Source organism: Ictalurus punctatus, chromosome 3 (genome assembly GCF_001660625.3).
Source record: "Ictalurus punctatus breed USDA103 chromosome 3, Coco_2.0, whole genome shotgun sequence".
Classification (NCBI taxonomy): Eukaryota; Metazoa; Chordata; class Actinopteri; order Siluriformes; family Ictaluridae; genus Ictalurus; species Ictalurus punctatus.
Window position 1 is genome coordinate 14,825,422 of NC_030418.2, and position 19,335 is coordinate 14,844,756.

Consider the following 19,335-nt stretch of genomic DNA (forward strand, 5'->3'; position numbering starts at 1 on the left):
GGAGAATGAAGGAAAAACTGAAACTCTGAAACTGAAAACAGTGAACTCAGTGGCAATTTTAAAAAAAAATGTTATTCAAATAAACAGCATTCTTTCTTAACAGTTTTCTGTATTTAACACTACTGTAGTTAACGCTTACTGTATTAACATAAAACAGTTTGCATATTTGTATGGTAGTAGTTTGACTGAATGTTTACATTTATTCATTTAGCAGATGCTTTTATCCAAAGTTACTTACAAATGAGGAAATACAGGCAAAGAGATATATGAAGCGGAGAACAATACAAGTAGTGCTACAATACAAGATTTATAATTGAGTTCTAGAGAAGCAAAGTGGCAGAGTAGAGGTGTAACGCCAGAGTAAGTGTTGGTTTTTTTTGTTTGTTTGTTTGTTTGTTTTTTAGGATAATGTGTGGTTGGCGTTTTAGGGGTTAGTTAGGTGTTCACGGAAGAGGTGGGTCTTTAGATGTATTTTGAAGATACTGACAGATTCTGCGGTCCGGATTGATGTTGGAAATTCGTTCCACCACTGAAGGACAGTTAGTGTGAAGGTTCTGAAAAGGGAGCTTGAGGCTTAGGCACTACTAAGTCATTAATCGATCGCAGACTGTGTGAGGGAACGTAAGCCTTCAGGAGAGAGTTGAGGTAAGGGGGTGCTGTTCCAGACAAGGTCTTGTAGGTGAGCATGGAGGCCTTGAATTTGATGTGAGCGGCTACAGGAAGCCAGTGGAGGGAAATGAAGAGAGGCGTGACATGGGTTCTTTTGGGTTGGTTCAAGATGAGACGTGCTGCCACATTCTGAATCATCTGAAGGGGTTTGATGGAGCTGGCTGGGAGGCCCGAGAGTAGTTCATTACATTAGTCCAGTTTTGAGATGACAAGAGCCTGTACTAGTATCTGTGTAGCCTGTTCGGTGAGATCGGGTCTGATTTTCTTGATGATGTTGAATGTTAAAAACATACATGGCAAAGTGGTGCAAGCAATTAAATGAAAGAAAAAAGTTGCAGTGACAAAAGCAAACTTAAAAAAAAAAAAAAATATTCTCTCCTCTTCCTGCTTCTGTGGTTTAGGAGACATAATGTTTGTTTGCCTTGACTACTATGAAGAAAAAAAATCACATTTTTGTTCAGTAGCATCACTGAGTAAAATGACAAGAGGAAGGGCTCATAACAGAAGTGTTAATGTGTAATCATAAATAAATTGTGCGTGAGTGTGTGTTGTAATTTAAGTGTATGCGTCAGAGGTGGATATGAAGTGAATAAATATTTTTAGAGCCTCAACTGTATGTCACTCTGGGGGTCATGCTGTGCTGGTGTGGAAAAAGCTCATGTCTATAATGCAGATTACTGAGCTCTAACCGCCCGTGTGTGTGCATTTAAAACATAACTGACACTTCAGAAGCACAGCATTCTACGAGATTAGCAAATAAAACTAAATGGGAACAACCCACTCGCTCACATGTAACGTGGGCGTGACCAGGGTCATGAGGACACTGACGCACACCCAAAACCACATGCATAAACACACACACACACACACCAAGTCTTTTTGATAGGCACACTTATTAGGTGTCTGTGCTCTTCTCTTTGCACACACATAAGAGTGTGTGTGTCTGTGGGGTCTAAGTAACTGGAGAATCCTCTCAAAAACTCCACAGGTTCACTTTAAATTTGCTCTGTGTGCTTGAGCATTTGAAGTCATGTGTGAGCTCATACCGCACTTAGCACACTGCCCCAAACCCAGTGGGTGGGGTAGCCTGTTCCACTAGCTCATTTCAGGGTCAAACATCGTTATTCAGCATGGCACAAACAGAATATCCACACACTCACATGACCACCCGTGTTTCTTCTACCCTTTTTACTGTCCTTAAAAGGCCTGATCATGATTTCTATTCTATTCCACAGAACATCGAACAGGCTGTTTATTCTGTAATGAGTGGTTTCAGTCTGAACTCCCACTGCTAACACAAGCAATTTTAGTGCACCTGTACTTTAGACTAATATCCCTTTCATGCATAGTGTCCACACTTATGGACAGTCTTATATAAGTTGTAAATCACAGCCAGATCACCCGAGACCGTTACTGTAATTTAATGTCAATTTAATGTAAACATACATTTCTACTGGTTGTCAAGACTATTGTCCATTCCCAGTGGCTGTGGTATATCTTCACCAACTTTCAACACAAATTAATTTGAATGAAATTTTTTTTGCACCAAAATGTCTTAGCTTTTCAAAAACTCTTCACTTTTCATTTCGGCTTTTCCCTTGTTCAGGGGTTGCTACAGCGAATCAATTTTCTCCATATGTCTCTGTCGTGGGTGTCTTCCAGCGACACCCTGGCCTGTTTTAAGTCGATGCTTATTTGGGCCACTTAGCTTTTCAAAAACTATTTTTTTTCTAAATCTGAAGATGATCTTCTGCTTTTTCTTCTTCTTCAACAATTAATTTCTAACCGCTACCCCTCCAAGAGCTTTCAATCTACAGCCACCAAACTTGGTACAGTCCTTCAGCCTGTTCTGACTCAGTTTCTATGGCTTTTCTAACTGATCGGAATGATGGTTTTCCTGTTACAACACTCTTTATCCATCTATCCATCTATCTAGCTATCTATCTGTAGCTAGATAGGATGCCAATAGTTGTAGAGTTGATTAGATAGATAGATAGATAGATAGATGGATAGATAGATAGCTGTCTAATCAACTCTACAAGTATTGCCACCCTATCTATCTACCCAACTCTAGAAATATTGGCACCCTATCTATCTAACTCTACAAGTATTGCCACCCAATCTATCTGTCCAAGTCTACAACTATTTGTTCCCTATCTATCATTGGTACCCTATCAGTAACTATTTTAAACTTTCAGACTGACTTTGTCAAGCCAACATCAAAGTTTGTCCTCAAATGTTACCTATCTAATTATTGCTTTAGTTATTGGTCCACAGTATTCTGTATGTAATTAATTGAAGTGGTTCTTGCATGAATGTTTTGAATAAGATCTATGCAAATACCCATGAGTTCTGCTAATCAGTTCTTTACTTGTTTTCTTACCAACAGTCCAAAGTGCAGCATAATTACAGTTGGGAATATCACATGTCCTCTGAATCACCAACATGCCACAGCTGGTTACCACAAGGTCACCATCAGAGATCACCAACCACATTTAAGACTTCTTTAATTTCAGGTGGAAAACCAGTAAACATGTTTAGAATTAACAGCAGGTGACCCGCTAAACATGCTAAACTGTGAGGTCTTTTACATAATGATTTTCTCCATGGAAAAGATAAAATGTCATTTCTACCAACACCATTGATCGAAACCATAACACCAGGAATCAAAAGAAACCTTTCCATGACTTTTCGTCAGCAGGAGACTATGAATACTGTGTAGACTTTACAGCAGACATATTAATTATACTAGGAATAATATTGCTAGCCATGTTGCTAAGCATTCTGACTCAACTTGATGGAGCACTGATTAAAACTGATTAAAGCTGGTCCAACGTCTAAGGATTCCACACATCCTTACATGCATTAATTACCTCCATTAGTCCTTCTGTATTGTTACTGTAATGGATTACTGACTAATGGATTAACATGGCTTCTTAGGCTAATCTTGTTAAATGGCACGCTAGCCCAGCTGCCAACAAAAACATATGTGAATTGTATGCATATTAGTGATTAGTTGTGCATGATTTTTCATATACTTTCAATCCGGTAGATGAAGCCAAGGTTTATGAAGCACAGGCTACAGTGGAGAAATACCTCCTTTTGAATAAAAAAAGTGAAGTTTTAATAGTGTCCAGTCTCTGGCCATGTCAGGTAATTCTGAGGGGAACTAAATATGTAATACATTTTTAATAATACTATAACAGAGTGTTTATTCTCAGTAGTTGGACAAAATGGCCCTCCAGGGCACATGTCCTCAAATAAAGTGACAAAGTGATTTTAGGAGCATTGCCTAACCTATTTAAAGCATTTCAGCTGGAAAATCTGTGTTTAATGAGGTTGATAATCCAACTTTAGTATAGTAAATGGCATATTTAGATACTGTTTAGCACTTTGACATAATTTGCTTCTTTACTTGTTTTGTTAATTTTCCTGTTACCTACACAGAACAAGAATTAATTACCTCTTAAATATTATACAGGGGCAGGCATTTGGCTTACTACCTAGTGCTTGCTAGTAATATATCTAATTACATTCTGATGTGTTAATGTATATTAGCAGAGTTTGTTTTTTTTTTTTCAGCAAAGTTATGTCTCTCCATCTAAATTATTTGTAACCATTATTTTTTTTTATTATTTATCGTATGAAATGCATTCATTTCTTTCAAACTAAGTTGGCATAGTGGTGCAATGGGTCGCGTTGGTGCTTCACAGCTCGAGGGTCCTGGGTTCCATCCTGAGCTCGGGTTACTGTCTGTGTGGAGTTTTGTTCTCATGTTCTCCATGAATTCAAATGAGTTCACTCTGAGTTCTCTGGTTTCTTCCCTTTGTCCAAAAACATGCATTGGCTACACTGAATTGTGCTGTGTGTGTGCGTGCCTGTGTGTGTGTGTGAATGGTGCTATATGATGGGCTGGCATCTCATCTGGGATGAATTCTCTTACATTGCGCCCAGTGCTCCTGGGATCTAACATGACCCTGACTAGAATTAAGCAGTAATTGAAAATGAATGATTTCAAATTTTGATTTTGAATGGGTGAATTTTAACATTAATTTTTTTGATTGTGGGGGTGGGGACATGGTGGCTTAGTGGTTAGCATGTTTGACTTACACCTCCAGGGTCGGGGGTTCAGTTCAACTGATTGGTATCAGTTGTGCTTTCTGTTTTAACAATCGAGAAAATGTGTATTAAAAACTTAATCTGTATGCTGTTGCTTCATTGAATTTCAAATGAGGCAGACATATGAATTGAGGGCCAAAGCATCGCTCTGTGTGTTAATATCTAGCAAACTTGCTGATGATCTCTGACTAAATGAAGCTCCTCAGACTCTCTCTGCCTGATTTCAGCCCCACTCTCCATCTTGCACTGCTGTGGCTATAAGCAGTTTTGAAATATAGCGAGTGTTTTGAGATGGAGATTGTGTCAAAGACACATAGATGACAGGCGGAGTAAATGCTTTAACACAAAGCCACAAGGGCAGTCTCTCTCTCTCTCTCTCTCTTATGTAGGTTTTTTGCATGCCTTTTCTGTGACTGTATAAAACTGCAGAATTATAATTAATTAGTGGTTGGAAAAAATAGCGACTGCTTGGCCTCTGGTAAATTATATAGTAGGCTTCCAGAAAGAGGGCCAGTTGAGAGGGAGAGGGTGGCTTCACCAACAATAGAATACACACGTGTGGGTGTGTGTGTTTTTGTGTGTGTTTGTGTGTATACACATAGCATGTGTGGATCTACATTTTCCATGAATCTCCACACACAAATATATACAGTAGACCACATTTAGGCTTACATGCCTGTGGTACTGGCACACATACGCGTACACACTCACACAGACAAGGCCATTCTATAACATAATGACACAATCATTCAGAGCTGTAATTATCTATTAGCGTCTGATTTGAGCAGACTTCGGACTTGATATTACTCTGTTACACTCTGAGCTCTCACAGTAATGCACTGTTATGAGTTAAGTGTTGCTTTCTTGCTGTGTTCACTAGTCCTCTCTCTCTCTCTCTCTCTCTCTCTCTCTCTCTCTCTCTCTCTCTCTCTCTCTCTCTCTCTCTCTCTCTCTGCGGTTACTTTTATTGAGAGAAACGGTTCCACCCCAGTAAAGCTCAGACCAACTCTTTCAGCTCGGAGCAGAGAAAGGCCTTGAGAAAGCGATACACCGACAAGATCGTTCTGCAGTCTCGCGCACTGGGCTCTGGGTCATGTTGTTTATTTTAACTGGAAACGTTTTTCTAACATTTTGATTAATGTGGTGCCCTGAGTGCTGTCGCACCCACATCATACAGATAAGTACACACACACACACACACATAACAGACAGATAACTGCTTTCTCTCCCTGTCAGTGTGGAGCATTAAAGAGAGCTCTTTGAAAGTGAGAGTAGTTCTCTGGGCGCGCACACACACACACACACACACACACACACCACACCACTGAAAGCTTTGATTTTCCACTCTGTGACTGCTGACCTCTAAATATTTACAGTAGTTGGCACAGGCAGCAATCAGTGGTGTGTGTGTATGTGCTTTTACTATTCTTTTAAGAGTTTGAGACTGAGAAATATCAATGCTGGATTTTTTTTCTGTATAGAGTATATAAATAATATGCTGAAACATTTCTGTCATATGCTGGTGGCAATTAATGTTTTGTGTTCGTAACAGGAAGGTTGTGAGTTCTAATCCCCGGACTGTCAGAGAGCCACTGCTAGGCGCATGAGGCGCAAGCGCATTTACCCTCAACTGCTCAGTGAATCTTCTCCTTTTACTGTATGTAGCCTGAGATCTGTGTAATGACTTAATGCAAATGTTACTCAAGATACGTGGTAACGCAGATGCATTGGTTTCAATATTTCTGCAGTTCCGCTAGCCTATAAACCAGTGGTTCTCAACCAGGGGGGTGCGGAGAGATCGGTAGGGGGTGCAAATTGTTTAGCAAAAACACAGGCAGGGCATCATTTGGGAACTCGGTGTATTTTATTGCTTTTCAAATAGAATGTGCATAAATGAAAAACCCCACGTTCCTTCTACCTCTGTATTTTCTTTTTGCTGGGGAGAGGCGGAGCTTAGCCCGCCTTTTATCTAGTTGTCAGCACAGACCAGTGCTGCCAACTTAGTGACATTTCAGATCTCTTTGGTGTCTTTGTTTTTGCAAAAAACCACACCTAGCGACGAATCTAGGGACTTTTTAGACAAACCTTAGCAACTTTCCAAATGTGGCCCATACTGTCCTGTAAGCGTGAGGTCTTTCTTTCACGCTGCACTCACACCTCTCTTTGCATCTGCTCTGTTCAGTGAGTGTCTGAGAGTCGGAGATTTAAGAATGTCATGGATAACGAGACACGCCCTTCGTCCCAATTTACATCATTCGTATGTGAATGTTTTTAGAATGCAAGATGAATGGAATGCAACATGTTTTACATGTAAAATAGTCCACGTTATTACAGCCTAGTTCTCTTGTTCAGAGTAGTTATAGTGTTCAGAAACATCTTATATCATTCATGTTCCATACCTGTCCCTTATATAGTTTTATAAAAGTTATTTAAAAAAAATAAAATAAAATCATAGATCATTGATTGAACTAGTTGTTCACACCTCTACATGTTGTGTGTTACAGAATGCCTATCCCTTACTGAAGCCTACATTACATTTATGGCATTTGGCAGATACTCTTATACAGAGCGACTTACATTTGTACAACTCATTTATAGAACCGAGCAGTTGATGGTTAAGGGCTTTACTCGAGGGGATTTGAACTCATGACCTTCCAACGATTGGATGATGGCTGTTTACACCTGCCCGTCATCCAGTTACACTGCAATGCAAACGTTTCCACTCAGCACTCCTGTTTAATTCTGAACTTATCAGATGTTTAATATGCGTGTGTGTGTCTGAGTGTGTGTGGTTGCTTCTCATTAAAGTTCAATGAAACAGCTGTAAAATGCAGTAAATTACATTGTGCTCAATGCACGCACACACACACACTTTATCACTTCGCAGTTTAGTTTATTTTAGTTTTTTGCAAGAAATGTTAGCGCACTTTATTTGAATGATTTCATGCATGTACGACTGTCAATGTGTTTGCGTTGGTGGTTACATACAATCCTACTGTATAGAACCTCTTCGCTCCTTCATGCCACCCACCTGGCATTTCTCAGACAACTCATTTTTTACGCTTAACATTGATAGTCATGGGTTCAACCAGATGTGATGTCATGCTCAGTCCATGTTCAGCTGTTGTGCTGTGTGTAGCTAGAATCCGGTGTGAACCCGTTCCCGGTGTGAACATTCACTTTAGCCAGTTGGTGCATAATGTGTAATTTACTAGCAGAGACTCAAATCGATTACCATCGTCTTATCCTGAGGAACAGCACTTTCACTAAAGCCCTTTGTAGAACACAAAGGCTCACAGTTATTATTCAATTATTCAATGCCTAATTAAACATACAGAACGAATTCTCAACACAGGAATAGTTTATAGAGTCTACTGCTTAAAGCACCGGAGTCCATAATGCGAAGATGTGATGGACATTACTCTCTAATCTCTAAGGCACGATATTAATAACTATTTAAACGGACTAGTCATTATGAACTGACATAAATAAAAAGTCCTACTAAAAAACACGACGATCCGATTCATTTTGTTTAAGAAGCACAAGCATTTGACAGTACTACAGGTTTCTCTGTGGCTGCGAGACATTGTTTCGTGATTGGGTTGACATTTAACACAGAAGATTCTTTGAGAAGAACTCTTATCAAAGATTTCTACACCACTACTGTTGTTTGCCTCAAAGTTTCATCAGTCTTAATTGTATTTACTTGAGGAATGAATCAGTAACCATAACAGTAGCAAAACAATGACAGACATTCCATACTAAACCACGGCGTTCCAAGATGTGTTTATGAGACTGGCTAAAAAGTCTGTTTAGTCACTCTCCTTTAAAAAAAAAAGAAAAAAAGTTATTCCTGTGGAATATAGCAGTGCAACAACAGGAGAACTGCACACTTACAGTTCAGTTGGGGAGCATTAGAGGTGTGTGAAGTGTGTTGTAAGCTACATTGTGGAGCTCTGGAAAGAATCTAGGGAACGTAATATCATTGAGCCAGATGTTATTATGTAGAGCTAAGCTTATCTGCAATGTTATAAGTGCACTTTTCCATTAGATTTTGAGATTTAGGCATACATTACAAATGACTGTGATTAACTGACTGTTATCACTGGAGCGCTGGTCATTTGTGTAGCAGCTATTCAAAGATTCTGTGATAGTATAGTTCTTGTGTTTCATAGGTTTCTTATGTTTAAAATAATTATATAGATTAACTAGGTACACTTTCACAAGATTTCTTTGGGGAAAAAAAGAACTATAGCCATACAACTAATACACAGTAATGTGAAAAAAAATCTTAGACACCCTTTTTCTGTGTGTATTTTTTAGTAGAAATTGTGTTAGAGATTTTTATTTTATGACGTCTACATTATTGAGTCAGAAAAAAACTACTTTAGATTTCCAAACATTCGTTTTCCAGCACAAAATGAAATGTTTCGGAAAAATGTTTGTATAGAAACAGTTAAGAAAGCAGCATATTAAGTGGTAAGAGACACTTTTCAGCCAAAAGAAAAACAATGAAGGCTGCTGGGTTTTGCTGCAAAAATAAGAAGCGAGTGCGACAGTCAAAGACTACTACTTTATTTTAAGCAACAAAAATCGTCGTCACAACAAATATTGACTTTGTTTCATATATTACTGTTTACTGCTCTTTATAGTATTTTTTTAAAAAACATATCATTTCATTCTAGTTGAAATAATGTATTGTAAAGTAATGTAATGTATTTGAAGTACATTTTAGGTTAGCCATATCTGTTTACTACTTCACATTTTTATATATATACACATTTATGCCATTACATATTGTAGTGGCAGGGCAAGTGTTCAATTATTTGGTTAGTGAAATTGCTAGAATATTTTTAATCTTCAGAGTATTGCTCTTAGCCATCAGTAGTTGATGCAAAATCATCAACCTACAATATGCTTGTGATTTGTTTGTCCTGTGCCGTGCCGAAAACTAGACATCAACTTAATGGGGGGAAAAAGATTTTGAACACCGCAAAAAAACATGATTTGCAAGCCGTAGTTAGTATGGAATGTCTGTCACAGTTTTACTACCATTATGTTCACTATGTCATTCCTCTAGTAAACATCATTAAGACTGACTAAACTTTGAAGCAAACAAGAGTGGAGCTGTAGAGTTAGTAGAAATAGTTTTTAATGAATACTGTTCTTGTCGTTTATCCACTTTCAGCCAGCTGTGGTAGTGTCAAAACACGATACCATACAGTTTAGGTCATAAGTTTACATACTGTACGCCTTGCAGAATCTGCAAAATGTTAATAATTTTGAAAAAAAAATTAAATAAATAAGGGATCATAAAAATTCTGTTTGCTTTTTTCTTTAGTACTGCCCTAAATAAGCTATTTCACATAACAGATGTTTACATATTGTCTACAAGACACAATAATAACCGAATTTACACAAATGAACCAGTTCAAATATACGCCTGATTCTTAATACTGTGCTGTTGCCTGGATGATCAACGACTGTTTGTTTCGTGATGGTCATTGTTTAACCTGAGTAGTTAAACTGTCCACTGTTCTAGAGAAAAATCCAGCATCTTCTTCATATTTGACCCCTTTCCAACAGTGGCTATATGATTTTGATTCCATCTTTTCACAAGTTACACAACTATTACAAAAGCTGCAAACATTCACTGATGCTCAAGAAGGCAACATGAATCAATAAGAGCCAGGGGGTGTAAACCTTTCAACAAGATGTTCGGTGTAAGTTGTTATTATTTTGTCTTCTGAGAAACATGTATATACCTTATGTAGCTTCTGAAGGGCAGTACTAAATGAAAAAAACCCAACAGGATATTAATATTAACAGTAATATTGTTAGTATCATGGTCAGGATACAGTATGAGTCATCATGGTCAAATACCCTAGGAAAACTCAGAGTCCTAAATGTTACATTTTAAAATACATAATAAAACACAATTACAGTAACATACATTGATGTAAAATAGTTTAATTGTGTTCATAAAATCATTCTCTGCTGATGCATTTATTTTATAGTTAAAGATGTCCCTGTCCCCCTAAAAGTCTGAGAACCCCAGCTATAAAGTACTTTATATAACCATAATAAACTGCAGCAATTGATAAGGTGTTATCTGTATCAATATACACCAATCACTGACAGGTGAAGTGAATAACATTGATTATCCTGTTACAATAGCACCTGTGAAGGGGTGGGATATATTAGGCAGCTAGTATAAACAGTCAGTTGTTGAAGTTGATGTGATGGAAGCAGGGAAAATGGGCAAGCGTAAAGATCTGTGTGATTCTGACAAGGTCCAAATTGTGATGGCTAGACGACTGGGTCAGAGCATCTCCAAAACAGTAGGTCTTGTGGGGTGTTCCTGGTATGTAGTGGTTAGTATCTACCAAAAGTGGTCCAAGGAAGGACAACCGGTGAACCAGCGACAGGGTCATGTGTATCCAAGGCTCAATGATGTGCATGGGGAGTGAAAGCTAGCCCATCTGTTGCTAACGTCTTGGTGCCAGATACCCCAGCACACCTTCAGAGGTCTTAATGGTTCAGAGCTGTTTTGGCAGCACACCGAAGACCTACACAATATTGGACAGGTGGTTTTAATGTTATGGTGGATCGGTATTGCATATTGTTAATGCTGAAACTATTTGAAATGTATGTGTCATGGTACATCATATTAGTATATTGTCTGCACTACTCTCTGAAAGCTGGCACATAGTTAGGTCGTAGCAGCGGTGGAAAAATACTGGAGTAATTATACATGGTCAATATACTTAAGTGTTATTTTCAGGGTGTTTAAACTTTACTTTGTCATCAGTTTGAATAATTGTACATTTACTTAATTATATTTCCAAAGAAAAAAATACTTTCTTCTTACCCCTTACTTTTTTGTTTAGACCTTCAGTTTACTCGTTAAGTATCGCAAATGTCTTCTGTCATCTAGCCAATGACTGTATGTTATACTATATATATCAATTGAATTGAACTGGTTATCAAAGTACATCTGCTGTGACTTTCTCATGCTACACAATGTACTTAGTGCTACAGCTATGCATCCTATCTTTGAAGATGGATAAGCCACTGGACTGCAGTGTGAAACTTGAGGATGTGCGCTCCTGGCCCTACCTCAATAAAATATTTCAGTATGCTCTATAAACTTTAACTGGCTTTATACCACAGCACAGTTAAACAGCGTGGCTCGGACAGCAGTTACACGTGTAGCATGAACAATAGGTTTATTTAAGATTAATAATAAACGGATTTTTAAAAAAATAAAAAATAAAAAAACCATATCATTGATTGTTAGGAGACATGCGTTTAACATTTATGGAAGGAGTCCTGGGTATCAGTACTTTGTAGCAGTGACAATGACTTGCTCCCTAGTCATTTGTAATATATTATACTATGGGAATTTAGTCCGCTTTGCATCAGGCCATATCACAACGCCCTGATGTGGATTATATACACACATTTATCTGTTAGCCTGTTTTCGTTGCTAAGGCAAGGTTCACCTAGTCTTGATTCCGGTAGCTAAAGCAAATAACTAGGGAACAAGTCAAGTTCAAGCTAATGGTAAATTTAAATTATTTATATGATAATTTACTGTATTCACACACGTGTTTAATAACTTATTAGCACTGTAATTTCTATATCAGCAGGATCGTACTCAAAGATGGATTCCTTCACCCCGTTTTCATTTTCTGCTCTCAAGTATAAAACTCTCATTTCAGCTAGACATCTCTAACGGTCAGTCACAAGTAATTACAGTAACTTCTCACATGAAAATATGACAGTAAATTACTTTTACTTACATCACTTTAATACGTGAGTACATTTCTTCCACGTTTAACCGGGAAAGATTTTGAAACATTTCATATATTCACTTGGGTATCATTGCTCAGTACTTATTCAAAGCGACCAACATTTGGACCACAGCATTACTGAAGTCCTGCTGATGCTTCAATCAGTGCCAATACTGTGATGTAGCACAGGCTCGTAATGCACTTTGCCTTTTTCTCTCTGTGCTTTACCATCACAAATGCCATATGTTGTGTTTTTCTGATGTCTAGCGTCTGTGTCTGTGGTGTCTATAATTCTGCACCACTCATACCGTGCTGGTGTTGCCTTTTGTGGTGTGTGCTGTTATGGCAGGGTCGGACTGGTGTGCAGTAGCGAGTAACCATGGCAACAGCACATGCCTTTTCTCCCAAATAAGCGATTCCCGCTAGCTGGGAGTTTTTGTCCTTCAACCCGAATGTCTGTCTTTTGAAGAGCAGCAGAGTCCCATCAAAACGTCACTCCCTGTTTCAATGGAGGCGGCAGCGCATTCTTTCAGCCACCCTGCTCACACACCACCTGGCAACTCTGCCTGATGCCACACACTGATTCTTACTGTATCGGACTGCTGTCTGCTCTCTCTGGAACTCCAAGAGCACAGGAGTAAAGTATTACAGAATCAGTAGTGATTGGACCTCTAAGGTTAACTAATAGCGTTAGGTCTCTTTCTGTCTTTTTTTTTTTCCTTTTTTTCTTTTCATTTTCCCTTTCATTCTCATTTTTTGGGGGGAAGCCTGTTATAGTGGGAGTCAGAAGCTGGAAGCAGGTCAGGACTGTAATGCATTATTAGGTTTTAAAGGATCAGTAAAACAAATGTCGCTGGAATACAAAGTTTATAGTTCAGCAGGGGATCTTATACAGGTTTTTTTGTTGTTGTTGTTGTTGTTGTTTTTTTTAAAAAAATTTTTTAATAAAAACCCGTTATATTACAATGGAACACTTTTGTACAATTAATAAATGGGTAATCATTTTTTGCTAATGGTTTAAGATAAACACATGTATCTAACTAAAAAAACAGTTCAAACCTAAAAATGCCATCACTCGTAAAATTGTGTATGTGTGAGGCTATGCACAGATCAGTTATTCAATAACAGAAGGAATAATAACCCATAAGAACACACACTCTTTCCCATCACTATGGATTTAAATATTATACACAGCCTCTCTTTGTTTCAGGGTTTCATTAAATGTTGTCTCAAAATGGAAAATACATACATCTTAAACTACGAGCCTAAACTGTGCTACATTTACACTGAGCAAATGTGTTGATACAATCAACGTGTTTGTTCTTGGCTTTACCGCTTCCAATGATTTTAAGAGTTCATGACTGAAATATCTGAGCTGAGTTGTTTGTGTTTTTCCCCAAAGTGAGGGAGAACTTGAGTGAAAATGGCCAGCCTTCACCTTTAAGGTAGCTCGCTGACGCCACAGGGGAAGTTTGGTGTATTTTTCTTCTTCGCCTTTTTTCCACTTTTGCTGAAACGCTTCTTTGACTTAGCCAGTGTTAGGAACAGGGCCTTAGTCAGAGTCAGCACGCCTCCACTGACTCTCCAGTACTGTGTGTGTGTGTGTGTGTGTGCGCGTGTGTGGTGTGTTTTCGTTGGTCTCCTCCCCAGTTTAGTTTCACAGTACTCCCTTTCTCAAAATGGCAAGGAGCGCTCCGCCACACACACTCGTTACAAAACCCTCATTCTCCACTTCACTCCCCCTCATACGCACACTTGCCGACAGAGCACGACTTATATTACCTTTCAATTCACCCCTCAAAGAAGTCTGAAGAACTCAAAAAGAATTGTACTTGCATTAATTGCTCAGAAAATTATTCATGAACTCTGTTTGGTAGGATTGCTTCTCTCAAAAGTCATATGAAAATGTCCTAGCTCCTGTCTCAGTCTGGCTCTGTCCCAATTTACAGCCTAATATAGACTTACTCATTTAATCAGCCACACCAGAACTATTTTAATAGAGTCTGCATGCTGTGTGTGTGTGTGTGTGTGTGTGTGTGTGTGTGAGAGAAGAGGAAGGAGGGAGGAAGGGGGCTGATTATTTTTTTATTTGTCTCTGTATACATGCACAATTGTCTTTGCCGGTCAATAAACAGAGAAATTAATTGTAATGAAATTAGGAAACTAGTTTACTTAGAAGCCTAATGAAACAAATTCATTTTCATTGAAGAACTTGTGCATTATGTGATTTCACACTTGTACATAGTTCTGTTGATTAATTATGAAGCTAATGGAGCGTCTCAGTGATAAGTGTCCCTTCATGGCTCGTTTAGAAGTGATAGGCTCTTAATAACACACACACACACACACACACGCACACACACACACACACACACAGATTATATTAGAGCTCATGCAGTGAATTGCTATTGATAATGAGGCAGATGTCTGTCTGCAGGCCCGACACAGCAGGGACGCACACACACACTTTGTCTCTCTCACTTTCACTCCCTCGCTCCTTCCCTCCCTCTCTCTCATCCCCTCATTCAGCCTCATTCCCCTGAAGTTTTAATTGCCCCACTCCAGACAGAGAGAGGTGTGACTGTCCTGTGTGTGTGTTGAAGGTCAGCCTTCATAGCCTTGGAGTAACAGAGTTGAGTCAGGGTCTCCCCTTTCTCACAACTCTCTCCACCAATCACGCGCCATCCTCGCCTTCTTTTCCATCCTCACCGGCCAATCCGAGCAACGTTTCTGCCTCGTATAAAGCCAATCAGGCTGATTAATGTATTCCGACACCCCTCCTCTTTCCCCTCCACAGGAATGAGCGTCATTTTATATACCCCCATCGCCTTGCTCTCTTTTCCTGCTTTCTTGCCCCCCCCCCCCCCCCCTCCATGTCTTTATTGCAAAGAATGCGGCTTATTCTTTTACAGGCTCTTTTAGTATGTAACCCCTCTCTCTCTTCTCTTCTCCCCTTCTTTCGTGCTTTCTTCCGTTCCTCTCCAAAGTAATTAGACAGAGGCATGTAAGGAGGAGAAATTCATTTCATTGAAAGAGACAGAACAAAAGACAGGGAGAGAGTGAGAGAGGGAGAGAGAGGGGAGGGGGGGGCGAAGGACAAACTTATGCTGTTGAGTGTCATTGTGTGAGTCAGAACGTGGAGGAAATAAAAAACGGGATTACTGATAAATAAACCCCCCTCTCTGACTCACACATACACACACCAACAGACGCACAATCCGTGTCCCCCTCTCTTGCCTTTTTTTGTCTCTGTGTGCCCATCGCCAAAGGGTGAAGAGCCTGACATCATCGCTTCCTGTAGTAAACAGGTGGGAGATGGAATGAGGGGAAGAAAAGAGAGTAAGATAAAGTGGTAGAACAGGCCTCCCCATCTAAAGGCCTCTTTTGGAGCACAGCACTTAGCCAGGGTTCAGTCTGACCTTCTGTCTGTGAGTTGTCCTGCTCTCCTGACACACCTCTCTGAGCAAAGCCACACTGTCTGTCCCTCTTACTGTCTTATATCAGCATTATTCCCTGGATCCATTCAAATAGATTATCCTTCCCTTCTATCTCTGTCTCCCTTTCGACTCCCTCTCTATTCTCACTCCCGGCATTATTCGTATCTCTGAGAAACAGCCCCCTTCCATTTTTGGGGGGGACGGGGGGGGGGACAACGACTTTCATTTGGGTTTCAAAGGAGGTGGAGGCTGCTAGAGGTCCACTAGCAACTTCTAATGATTTTGCAGTACTTTTGACAGTTTTGTTGTTCATTGCATTTGCTTTGCATTTGCATTCATCTCAGGGACCTCACTTATAAAAGAGTGTGTTGATTTTAGAGTGAAATTCTGAAAGGACGTGGAGTGAGCAGAAACATTACAGTCTCTTATACACAATTTCTTTTATAAAAACCAAACAGCCTTGGGATCATATATAAGTGCACAACACAACCTTTAGGTGACATCTTGTCTCCTCCCATAAATGATCTTTTTTTAAACTGATGATCTCTATATAGGGCTAGGATTATTAGTGTATCTGTTCATAGAAACCCGAGTGAACCAATGCAATAGGGAAGGATTTTGCATACAATATGTATAAATATTAACTCAGACCATTATGCTGCATTAATGTTATCATAATGTTTTAGTTAGCTAAAACAAATTAGCCTAATCTCAAACAGTGTCTTACAAGCAGGGTGCCATTAATTATATGATTTATGTTTGGAAAAATGTTCCCTGCAAGTTGACTTTGCTGTTTAATATTGTTGTTTACCTTGAGTTTAATAGGCAACGTGATGTATCTGGGTGACATCTTTGTCATAATGCCAGAGCAGTGAACTGCTGAAAAGAGAAGGAAAAAAATGTACTTGTAAAATTTCAGGGCTTGTGTGATTGTGTAATTACTTGTATATTTATTTGGCTAATGATTTTTATTCAAAAGCAGCTTACAATTGAGACACAATTTAAACAAAGCAATTCATTTTCCTCACAATGGCCTGTTCAATACCGGCTCCAATTCACACACAACTCCAAAAGAATAGTCCTCTAGAATTGCTAACAAGCTAGTAAACATGTGTTTAAAAAAAAAAAAAGAAAAGAAAAAACCCTTGCAATTATTAAAAACACACTTCCTTTTTACCCATCGTTGGCAAAAGGTACTAATTTCTTTTGAGAGGTTCATTATAAATTCTGCAACACCAATACATATTTTTTTTATAGCCCAAAGCATATCAATATCACATTTATGACACAGGTACAGGCTTATAGTTTCAGCTAAAACCAGTTAGGTGGAGAAACAAAAGGGGGAGGTAATACTCAGTACGAGGCATGGTTTAATGGTCAAGATATTGGAAAACAGGTAGACAAATTGTCAATATGAAACAGGCTATGTGTCATATCACAGCAAACCAGTGACTCCATTTCCCAGGATGAAAGACGAGCTACAAACATGGCTGTAGAGGACTACACTTCTCACACACACCCACTCCACAGTATATAGAGACTGTTTCAACACAATGACTTTGTGAAGTATTGAGTGTTGTCACCATACAAAGCGTTTGTACCTTGTTTCTCGGTTTGCTTCATAGTCTTTGATCTTGTTTCTTGTTTCTCGTTATGTGCTTTTGCCATGCATAGTGTATGCCTGTTTGCAGATCGCCTGACCCATTCCCTGATTCTGAAAACGATATTGTCTCATGATTTGGATTTGTCTGCCTGCCTCTCTTTATTAAAAGCTCTTATCTGCATTTGCATCCGTACTAACCTTCATTACACTCATTACGTGACACTATGGTCAACAGTAATAATATGATTAATTTATATAACGCCTTTCCAGACCTCAAGGATGCTTACAAGGCAAGGTTAACAAGGCAAAACAGGCGAAGAACAAAGGCTTATAATATGTAGGTGTAGGCGCCATGCTGGAGCGACACCTCATGAAGAGAATTAGGGTTATTTATGGCAGGAAAACAGATACTATTATTAATCCAGTGATTGTGACTGGAGATAGGCTGGTGACTACGCAATGATGTTGTGGTATGGGGATCATGGGTATTGTAGTCTACAACTTTGATAATTACAGAGAGTTAACAAGGAATTCTGCCTGAGATTTGATCCAATCTGATTGAAATACTTTTCAAAAAATCATTGATCCTCAGTAACAGCTTTATCCTTTTCAGGCTTGCGGTGGATCTGGAGCCTGTCCAGGGTATATTGGGACACACACTGAATGGAATGCTAGTTAAAAGGCACCACACACACAGAGACACACTCAGACACAGGTAGAGTAATTTAGCATAGTTATTCGATTTACTGGTATAAGAGGAAACTGGAGAACCCAGAGGAAACCCAGGTAGAGCATGTACACAAACTCCACACAGACAGTAAACTGAGCTCAGGATTGAACAGCGGACCCTGGAGTTGTGAGGTGCCAATCATTTTTAATACTCTTCTGTTTAATTGACTAATTCCATTCAAATTTAATTTTTAATTAACACTGGATTTTCACCATGACCATTTCTTAGCTGTCAGGTCAACCCAGACAACAAACTCCGGTTCCCAGCATGAACCCCGGCCTACAAACCTGGCTGCTCCAGACTCCACTACCCAAAACAGCAACACACTGCCTCGTTCTCAATCACCGGACTTTTGACACTCGCAACAATCCAAACCCTTGAAAACACTGTAAAACTTTTCAGGTGTTTAAACTTAGAAACGAAAGTTCACCGGCTGCTTTAAAGACATCAGTAAACTCAACTTGAAGATAACCTTTGTTTCAACTCAAAAACGTATGTTTTACAAGTCATGACAACTCGAGTTAAAGAGAAGAAATAAATTCACATAACTTAATGGGGCTATCATGTTTTACAGTGAAGAGACTTTCTCACACACACGAGCACCAATTGTGAAGTGTACGCCTTGTTTACCTGTGTTTTCTGACATTAATAAGTGGGCGAAGCCACGCCTTCGTTTTCAAAAGTCTTCGTTTTGGTCTGTTTACACTAAAACACAAGGCTGGAGTTTTCAAACCAAAAACGGGGTCTTCGGCGTTTCCAAAAGTCTGTTTTCGAGGGTCGAATACGCCAGAGTAGTGTAGATGACAGGCGTAACCGTAGCACAAGTTTTGCATTTTAAAACAAAAACACACTAGTGTAAACAGGGCCTCAAGGTGGGTGACTACTCATCAGTTAAAATTACAGCAAGAGATATTCTAAAATAAAAATTCTACAATCAGCAAGATGTAAAATGCTAAACAAATACAAAACAGCTGTGAGAAG